Source organism: Arachis hypogaea, chromosome 3 (assembly GCF_003086295.3).
Source record: "Arachis hypogaea cultivar Tifrunner chromosome 3, arahy.Tifrunner.gnm2.J5K5, whole genome shotgun sequence".
NCBI lineage: Eukaryota > Viridiplantae > Streptophyta > Magnoliopsida > Fabales > Fabaceae > Arachis > Arachis hypogaea.
The window spans coordinates 115,096,691-115,107,306 of NC_092038.1; the positions used below are offsets into that span (position 1 = coordinate 115,096,691).

The 10,616-nt window shown below is 39.6% G+C and overlaps 1 non-coding gene across 1 annotated transcript; it reads right to left on the bottom strand.

The window, feature by feature from the left end:
• Positions 1-6,653: 6,653 nt before the first annotated feature.
• Positions 6,654-6,761, bottom strand: LOC112793259 (small nucleolar RNA R71). Its single transcript, XR_003197961.1, has one exon. It is a non-coding gene; the product is annotated as a small nucleolar RNA R71 (small nucleolar RNA).
• Positions 6,762-10,616: the final 3,855 nt, after the last annotated feature.

Sequence of the window (10,616 nt, forward strand, 5' to 3'; positions counted from 1 at the left end):
AAAAAGGTTTTGTCGTTTATGTAATCGGGATAGGAATTTTCCTATTCAATGTTTTATTAGTGAGAAAATGATTGGAAATAGAGTGTATAAAATAGTTGGCAACTACAATGGTCTTGACCAAAAAAGATGGTTTAATATTGAAGGATCCTAAAAGATTTGGATACCTAAGGTCACTTGAAAATTTTTGTAGGTTTGCCTAGCATCCAAAAGAAAAGACAACATGTGGTACTTGGACAACGGATGCTCTAGGCATTTGACCAGAAAGTCTACATTCTTCATCAAGCTAGACGAGTATGATGGAAGTTTTGTAACTTTCGGTAATAACGGTAAAGAAAAGATAGTGGCCATGGGTAAAGTGGATAATAATTTCTCATCCTTCATAAATGATGTGTTTTTTTTTTGTTGACGGATTGAAACACAACTTACTAAGCATTAGCCAGTTATGCGATCTTGGATACTTGGTCATATTTAGAAAATTGGATTGCTTAGTTATTTGTGAAAAATCTGGTGAACTATTATTTGAGGCAAAAAGATGTAATAATGTGTATGGACTCACTCTAGAGAAATTAAAAGATCAAAATGTGACATGTTTTACTTCAATGGAATCTGAAAAATGACTTTGGCATAAAAAATTAGGACATATTAGCATGTACCAAATTTCTAAGTTTATAAAAAAAATTTGGTTAGAGACATCCCCAACATAAAGTTTGACAAGGACATCACTTGTGATGCTTGTCAATTAGGCAAACAAACAAAATCTTCTTTTAAGCCCAAGGTTGGAATCTCTACTAAAAGGCCATTAGAATTGTTATACATTGATCTTTTTGGTTCTACTAGAACTCAAAGTTTAGGAGAAAAATATTATGGCTTGGTAATGGTTGATGACTACTCAAGATTCAGATGGGTTCTCTTCTTAGCTCACAAAAATGATGTGTTCTATGCCTTTTCTTCTCTTTGTAAAAAGATTCAAAATGAAAAGGATTTGAAAATTGCCCATATAAAAAGTGGTCATGGAAAGAAATTTGAAAATCGAGATTTTGAAAATTTTTGTGATGAATTTGGGATTTCTCACAATTTTTCATGTCCTAAAACACCTAAAAAAATGGGATTGTTAAAAGAAGTAATAGAAGTTGGTGCACGAAATTGTGATCTCAATGGCTGATAAACCACTATTTTATGATTTATCTTGTGGTTAATTGAGTGGATTTTATCAACTCTTTACCCACTTATTCATACTATTTGCATGGTTTTACATTCTCCTTCCTAATTATGTGCTTTGATTGAAAACATGCTTTTTTAGCTTTTATTTTCTTTTATTTAATCCTCTCTTATTACCATTAGATGCCTTGATATGCGTGTTAAGTGATTTCAGGGATTACAGGGCAAGAATGGCTTAGAAGATGGAAAGGAAGCATGCGAAAGTAGAAGGAATACAAGAAGTTGAAGAAACTGCAAAGCTGTCAGCCTGACCCTCTCCCACTAAAACGACCATAACTTGAGCTACAGAGATCCAAATGATGCGATTCTACTTGCGTTGGAAAGCTAAAGTTCGGGGCTTCGATTTAATATAATTTGTCATAGTGTTCGTACAGATAGGTAACGCAAACGCGTCATCCACGCGGACGCGTTGCATCTGCGAAAATCAGCGTGGCAGATTTCGCAAACAGCGAATCCTGGGCTATTTCCGGCCCAGTTTCAAGCCCAGAAAACACAGATTAAAGGCTCTCATAATTCACTTTTTACAATTTTAGATGTAGTTTTTAGAGAGAGAGGCTCTCTCCTATCTCTTAGGATTTAGGTAGGATTTTTAGAAATTAGGATTTATTTCAACTCTTCATCAAGTTCAATAATTTATGTTTTTCTTCTACTTTTATTTACTCTGATACTTTTATTTATGTTGGATTTATGTTGCCCAATTGGCTTATAAATATTTTCCATGTTAGATTTTACTACTTTGAATGAATTTGAGATGTTCCAGATATTTATGATTTTAATTTAGATATTTTCCCTTTTGGCTTTGGTTGATTAATTGGTGACTCATGAGTTATCAAACTCATTGTTGATTGAAAATTGGATTTTTTCATTTTATTAATTCAAGATCCTATAACTCTAGCCTTTCCCAAGGAAAGACTAGGACTTGAGGATTCGAAATTAATTCATCCGCTTAACTTACCTTCATAGTTAGAGGTTAATAAGGTGGGGGAAAAATTCAATTCTCATCACAATTGATAAGGATAACTAGGATAGGACTTCCAGTTCTCATACTTTGCCAAGAGTTTATTTTACAGTTATTTATTTATTTTTATTGCTTTGAAAATATACCTGTGCCCATTGCCCAAATTCTCAAAACCCCCAATTTACAAAACTCATAACCAATAATAAGAACATACCTCCCTGCAATTCCTTGAGAAGACGACCCGAGGTTTAAATACTCGGTTATCAATTTTAAAGGGGTTTGTTACTTGTGACAACCAAAACATTTGTACGAAGGGATTTCTGTTGGTTTAGAATCTATATCTACAACGCGACTATTTTTATAAAATTCTTTACTAGCAAAAATTCCGACGTCAAAATGGCGCCGTTACCGGAGAATTGCAAATGTGTGCCTTATTATTGGTTATTGTAAATATTTTTCCAAAAAAAATTTCAGATTTTAAAATTTTCATCTTATCTTATTGATGAGCGGATAATTTGTATACTTTTCGGCATTGTTTTTAGTATGTTTTTGTTATGATATAGTTAGTTTTTAGTATATTTTTATTAGTTTTTAGTTAAAATTCACTTTTCTGGACTTTACTATGAGTTTGTGTGTTTTTCTGTGATTTCAGGTATTTTCTGGCTGAAATTGAGGGACCTGAGCAGAAATCTGATTCAGAGACCAAAAAGGACTGCGGATGCTGTTGGATTCTGACCTCCCTGCACTCGAAGTGGATATTCTGGAGCTACAGAAGCCCAATTGACGCGCTCTCAACGGCGTTGGAAAGTAGACATCCTGGGCTTTCCAGCAATATATGATAGTCCATACTTTGCCCAAGATTTGATGGCCCAAACCGGCGTTCAAAGTCACCTCAAGAAATCCCAGCGTTAAACGCTGGAACTGGCACCCAAATGGGAGTTAAACGCCCAAACTGGCACTAAAGCTGGCGTTTAACTCCAAGAAGAGTCTCTGCACGAAAAATGCTTCATTGCTCAGCCCAAGCACACACCAAGTGGGCCCGGAAGTGGATTTTTATGTCATTTACTCATTTCTGTACACCTTAGGTTACTAGTTTTCTATAAGTAGGACCTTTGACTATTGTATTAGAAGTCTTTGGATCTTTATATCTTTTGATCACTTTTGATCTTAGATCACTGGGAGGCTGGCCATTCGGCCATGCCTAGACCTTATGCTTATGTATTTTCAACGGTGGAGTTTCTACACACCATAGATTAAGGTGTGGAGCTCTGCTGTACCTCGAGTATTAATGCAATTACTATTGTTCTTCCATTCAATTCCGCTTGTTCTTATTCCAAGATATCACTTGTTCTTCAACTTGATGGAGGTGATGATTGACGCCCATCACCACTCTCACCCATGAACAAAGTGACTGACAACCACTCTTGTTCTACAAGCATTTGAGGCTTGGTGAATATCTCTTGGATTCCTGATTGCACGATGCATGGTTGATCGCCTGACAACCGAGTGCTCGCCTGACAAACGAGCCAGCCATTCCGTGAGGTCAGAGTCTTCGTGGTATAGGCAAGAATTGATGGCAGCATTCAAGGGAATCCGGAAGGTCTAACCTTGTCTGTGGTATTCTGAGTAGGATTCAATGACTGAATGACTGTGACGTGCTTCAAACCTGTAACCTACTGGGCGTTAGTGACAGACGCAAAAGAATCACTGGATTCTATTCCGGTAGGGGAGGGAACCACACCGGTGATTGGCAGCACTGTGACAGAGTGTGTGCATTAGCTTTCACTGCGAGGATGGGAGGTAGCTGCTGACAACAGTGAAACCCTACACGAGCTTGCCATGGAAAGGAGGAAGAAGGATTGGATGAAGGCAGTAGGAAAGCAGAGAGACGGAAGGGAAGGCATCTTCATGCGCTTATCTGAAGTTCCTACCAATGAATTACATAAGTATCTCTATCTTTATCTTTATGTTATTTTCGTTCATCACCATTATCATTTGAGTTTGCCTGACTAAGATTTACAAGATGACCATAGCTTGCTTCAATACTAACAATCTCCGTGGGATCGACCCTTACTCACGTAAGGTTTATTACTTGGACGACCCAGTGCACTTGCTGGTTAGTTGTGCGAAGTTGTGTAATGCCATCGTATTGAGCTACCACGTTTTTGGAGCCATTACCGGGGATTATGAGAGTTGTGAAAAAGTATTGTTCACAATTTCGCCCACCAAGTTTTTGGCGCCGTTGCCGGGGATTGTTCAAGTTTTGAGCAAGCTTTGGTAACATCAGTGCCAAGATCCGGCAACAACATCAAGTTTTGGTGTTATTGCCCGGGATTGTTTAGGCTGGACAACTGACGGTTCATCTTGTTGCTTAGATTAGGTATTTTTTCTTCGAAATTCTTGAAGATGAGTTCTAGAGTTTCATGATGATTTGTTGAAATCTGGCTGGCTGAGAAGCCATGTCTAATCTCATTGGACCGAGGTTTCAACTTATCACCACAAGAGCTTGATGATTTCTATCAATCTTGCTCTTGGATCAATGATCTGCTAAGGCTTGGCTGGCCTTTGGCCATGTCTAGTGTTTTGGACCGAAGCTTTCTTTGAAAGCTTGGCTGGCTGTGAAGCCATGTCTAATTCCTGGACCGAAGTCTTAGACTAGCATTGCACTGATTCCTGGAATTCTCATTAAGAATTTTGATACCTTTTCCATTTCATTTTCGAAAAACACAAAAAAAAAATTAAAAAATCATAAAATCCAAAAATATTTCTTGTTTGAGTCTAGAGTCTCATCATAATTTTGGTGTCAATTGCATGCATTCATGTATCTTGGTGATCTTCAAGATGTTCTTGATGATTTACTTGCTCTGATCTTTGAATTCTATTGACTTGAATGTCTAGTGTGTCTCATTTGCATTTTCATCTTGTTAGTGTCAGTAGCATACAAACTGCTAAGTTTGGTGTCTTGCATGCATTGTTATTTGATTCTAGTTGCATTTTGATTTTTCCTTATTATCAAAAATCCAAAAATATTTTTAATTTGTGTCTTTTCAAGTCAATTATACAGAGAATTGAAGATTCAGAACACACAGCAGAGGAATTGCACAGAAAAAGCTGGGCGTTCAAAACGCCCAGTGAAGAAGGACAGACTGGCGTTTAAACGCCAGCCAGGGTACCTGGTTGGGCGTTTAACGCCCAAAAGGGTAGCATTTTGGGCGTTAAACGCCAGAATGGATACCATTCTGGGCGTTTAACGCCAGGATGGCTAAGGGAGGAAGATTTTGTTTCCAAATCAGATTTTTTTTAGGTTTTCAAAATCTTTTCAAAATCAAATCTTTTTCAAATCAATTTTTCAATCAAATCTTTTTCAAAACCAATTTCTTTCCATTTTTAAAGATATTTGCTACCAATTAATGATTTGATTTAACATTTCAAGTATGTTGCCTTTTCTGTTGAGAAAGGTTTAATGTTTGAATCATATCTTTTCTTGTTAGTCAAGTTTTTAATTTTCAAATCAAATCTTTTTAAAATGTTTTCAAATTATATCTTTTAAAATTGTTTTCAAATCATATCTTTTTAATCACATCTTTTTTTCAAATTAAGCTTTCAATCAAATCTTTTTGATTTCTAATTTCAAAGTCTTTTTCAAAAATCACTTGATTTCTTTTTCCATTTTCATTTTCGAAAATTAAGTAATGTTTTTTCAAAAATGTTTTCAAATTTCCCACTTAATTTTCGAAAATCACTTCCCTCCTTCTCACATCCTTCTATTTATGGACTAACACTATCCTTTAGTGCAAAATTCGAACTCCATTCTCTCTGATAAGTTCGAATTTTCCCACTCCTGTCTTCTACTCTTCTTTTCCTCTGACACCTAAAGGAATCTCTATACTGTGACATAGAGGATTCCACATCTTCTTGCTCCCTTCTCTTTCTTATGAGCAGGAGCAAAGACAAAGGCATTCTTGTTGAGGCTGATCCTGAACCTGAAAGGACCTTGAAGAGAAAGCTAAGAGAAGCCAAAGCACAACTCTCTTTAGAGCACCTGACCGAATTCTTCAAGGAAGAAGAACACATGGCAGCCGCAAACAACAACAATGCCAACAATGCAAGGAAGGTGCTGGGTGACTTTACTGCACCTACTCCCGACTTCTATGGGAGAAGCATCTCTATCCCTGCCATTGGAGCAAACAACTTTGAGCTTAAGCCTCAATTAGTTTCTCTAATGCAACAGAATTGCAAGTTCCATAGACTTCCAATGGAAGATCCTCATCAGTTTTTAGCTGAATTCTTGCAAATCTGTGACACAGTCAAGACTAATGGGGTAGACCATGAGGTCTATAGACTGATGCTATTCCCTTTTGCTGTAAGAGATAGGGCTAGAACATGGTTGGACTCTCAACCTAAAGAAAGCCTGGATTCTTGGGAAAAGCTAGTCAATGCCTTCTTGGCAAAGTTCTTTCCACCTCAAAAATTGAGTAAGCTTAGAGTGGAAGTCCAAACCTTCAGACAGAAGGAAGGAGAATCCATCTATGAAGCTTGGGAAAGATACAAACAATTGATCAGAAAGTGTCCCACTGATATGCTTTCTGAATGGAGCATCATAGGCATTTTCTATGATGGTCTCTCTGAACTGTCCAAGATGTCCTTGGATAGCTCTTCTGGAGGATCTCTTCATCTGAAGAAGACGCCTACTGAGGCTCAAGAACTGATTGAAATGGTTGCAAATAACCAATTCATGTACACTTCTGAAAGAAATCCTGTAAACAATGGGACTAGTCAGAAGAAAGGAGTTCTTGAGATTGACACTCTGAATGCCATTTTGGCTCAGAATAAAATATTGACTCAACAAGTCAATATTATTTCTCAAAGTCTGTCTGGAATGCAAAATGCACCAAGCAGTACTAAGGAAGCTTCATCTGAGGAAGAAGCTTATGATCCTGAGAACCCTTCAATGGAAGAGGTGAATTACATGGGAGAACCCTATGGAAACACCTACAACCCTTCATGGAGGAATCATCCAAATCTTTCATGGAAGGATCATCAGAGACCTCAACAAGGTTTCAATAACAATAATGGTGGAAGAAACAGGTTTAGCAATAGCAAGCCTTTCCCATCATCTTCTCAGCAACAGACAGAGAGTTCTAAGCAGAATACCTCTGACTTAGCAACCATGGTCTCTGATCTGATCAAAACCACTCAAAGTTTCATGACTGAAACTAGATCCTCCATTAGGAATTTGGAAGGACAAGTGGGTCAGCTGAGCAAGAAAATTACTGAACTTCCTCCAAGCACTCTCCCAAGCAATACTGAAGAAAATCCAAAAGGAGAGTGCAAGGCCATCAACATGGCCGAATTTTGGGAGGAAGAAGAGGCAGTGAACGCCACTGAGGAAGACCTCACTGGACGTCCACTGGCCTCCAATGAGTTCCTCAATAAGGAACCTTGGGAATCTGAGGCTCAAATTGAGACCATAGAGATTCCATTGGACTTACTTCTGCCATTCATGAACTCTGATGAGTATTCTTCCTCTGAAGAGGATGAGTATGTCACTGAGGAGCAAGTTGCTAAATACCTTGGAGCAATCATGAAGCTAAATGACAAGTTATTTGGAAATGAGACTTGGGAGGATGAACCCCCTTTGCTCACCAAAGAACTGGATGACCTGTCTAAGCAGAAACTGCCTCAAAAGAGGCAGGATCCTGGGAAGTTTTCTATACCTTGTACCATAGGTACCATGACCTTCAAGAAGGCCTTGTGTGACTTAGGGTCAAGTGTAAACCTCATGCCCCTCTCTGTAATGGAGAAATTAGGGATCTTTGAGGTACAAGCTGCAAAAATCTCACTAGAGATGGCAGACAACTCAAGAAAACAAGCCTATGGACTTGTAGAGGATGTTCTGGTTAAGGTTGAAGACCATTACATCCCTACTGATTTCATAGTCCTAGAGACTGGGAAATGCATGGATGAATCCATCATCCTTGGCAGACCCTTCCTAGCCACAGCAAAGGCTGTGATTGATGTTGATAGAGGAGAGTTGATCATTCAAGTGAATGAAGAATCCTTGGTGTTTAAGGCCCAAGGATATCCCTCTGTCTTCATGGAGAGGAAGCATGAAGAGCTTCTCTCAAAACAGAGCCAAACTGAGCCCCTACAGTCAAACTCTAAGTTTGGTGTTGGGAGGCCACAACCAAACTCTAAGTTTGGTGTTGAACCCCCACATTCAAACTCTAAGTTTGGTGTTGGGAGGGTCCAACACGGTTCTGAGCATTTCTGAGGCTCCATGAGAGTCCTCTGTCAAGCTAATGACATTAAAGAAGCGCTTGTTGGGAGGCAACCCAATGTTTTATACTTAATTATTTTCTTTTGTTATTTTATCTTTTTTGTAGGTTGATGATCATAAGAAGTCATAAAAACAATGAAAAAAGCAAAAACAAAATGAAAAACAGGAAGAAAAACAGCACACCCTGGAGGGAGATGCTGCTGGCGTTCAAACGCCAGTAAGCCTAGCAGTTGGGCGTTTAACGCCCAGTCTGGCACCCTTCTGGGCGTTTAACGCCAGAAAGGGGCACCAGACTGGCGTTAAACGCCAGTAAAGGGCAAGAACCTGGCGTTAAACGCCAGGAATGGGCACCAGCCCGGCGTTTAACGCCAGAAATGGCTCAAAACGTGGATTTTTATGCCATTTGGTGCAGGGATGCCTTTTCCTTGACACTACAGGATCTGTGGACCCCACAGGACCCTACCATCACTCTCTCTCTTCTTCCCCCATTCACCAATCACCTCAACACCTCTTCCCCAAAAACCCTTCACCTATCAAATCCCATCTTTCTCTTCACCACTCACATCCATCCTTCATAAATCCCCACCAACCTCACCCTTCAAATTCAAACCACTTTCCCTCCCAAACCCACCCATAATGGCCGAACCATTCATCCCCTCTCTCCTATATATACCCTTCTTCAACCCTTCATTTTCACACAACCTAAACACCACTTCTCTCCCTCTTTGGCCGAATACATCACCATCTCCCTCTTCCTCATTTCTTCTTCTTCTACTCTCTTCTTTCTTCTTTTGCTCGAGGACGAGCAAACCTTTTAAGTTTGGTGTGGTTAAAGCGTTGCTTTTTCGTTTTTCCATAACCATTATGGCATCCAAGGCCGGAGAAACCTCTAGAAAGAGGAAAGGGAAGGCAAAGGCTTCCACCTCCGAGTCATGGGAGATGGATAGATTCCTCTCAAGGGTGCATCAAGTCCACTTCTATGAAGTTGTGGCCTTGAAGAAGGTGATCCCCGAGGTCCCTTTTTCACTCAAAAAGGGTGAATACCCGGAGATCCGATATGAGATTCAAAGAAGAGGTTGAGAAGTTCTTACCAACCCCATTCAACAAGTCGGAATCTTGATGGTTCAAGAGTTCTATGCCAATGCATGGATCACCAAGAACCATGACCAAAGTGTGAACCCGAATCCAAAGAACTACCTTACTATGGTTCGGGGGAAATACTTGGATTTTAGTCCAGAGAGTGTGAGGGTGGCGTTCAACTTGCCTATGATGCAAGGAGATGAACATCCTTACACTAGAAGGGTCAACTTTAATCAAAGGTTGGACCAAGTCCTCACAGTCATATGTGAAGAGGGCGCTCAATGGAAGCAAGATTCAAGGGGAAAGCCGGTCCAATTGAGAAGGCATGACCTCAAGCCTGTGGCTAGAGGATGGTTAGAGTTCATACAACGCTCAATCATTCCCACTAGCAACCGGTCCGAAGTTACCATAGACCGGGCCATCATGATCCATAGCATCATGATTGGAGAAGAAATAGAAGTTCATGAGGTTATAGCCCAAGAACTCTATAAGGTGGCGGACAAGACCTCCACCTTAGCAAGGTTAGCCTTTCCTCATCTCATTTGTCACCTCTGTTATTCAGTTGGAGTTGACATAGAGGGAGACATCCCCATTGATGAGGACAAACCCATCACCAAGAAAAGGATGGAGTACACAAGGGATCCCACTCATCATGAGATCCCTGAGATTCCTCAAGGGATGAATTTTCCTCCACAAAACTATTGGGAGCAACTAAACACCTCCCTAGGAGAATTGAGTTCCAACATGGGACAACTAAGGGTGGAGCATCAAGAACACTCCATCATCCTTCATGAAATTAGAGAAGATCAAAGAATCATGAGGGAGGAGCAACAAAGACAAGGAAGAGACATTGAGGAGCTCAAACACTCCATAGGATCTTCAAGAGCAAGAAAGAGCCGCCATCACTAAGGTGGACCCGTTCTTTGATTTCCTTGTTATTTGTTCTTCTGTTTTTCGAATTTTATGCTTATGTTTATCCATGTTTGTGTCTTATGATCATTAGTGTCTTAGTGTCTATGCCTTAAAGTTATGAATGTCCTATGAATCCATCACCTTTCTTGAATAAAAATGTGCTTAATT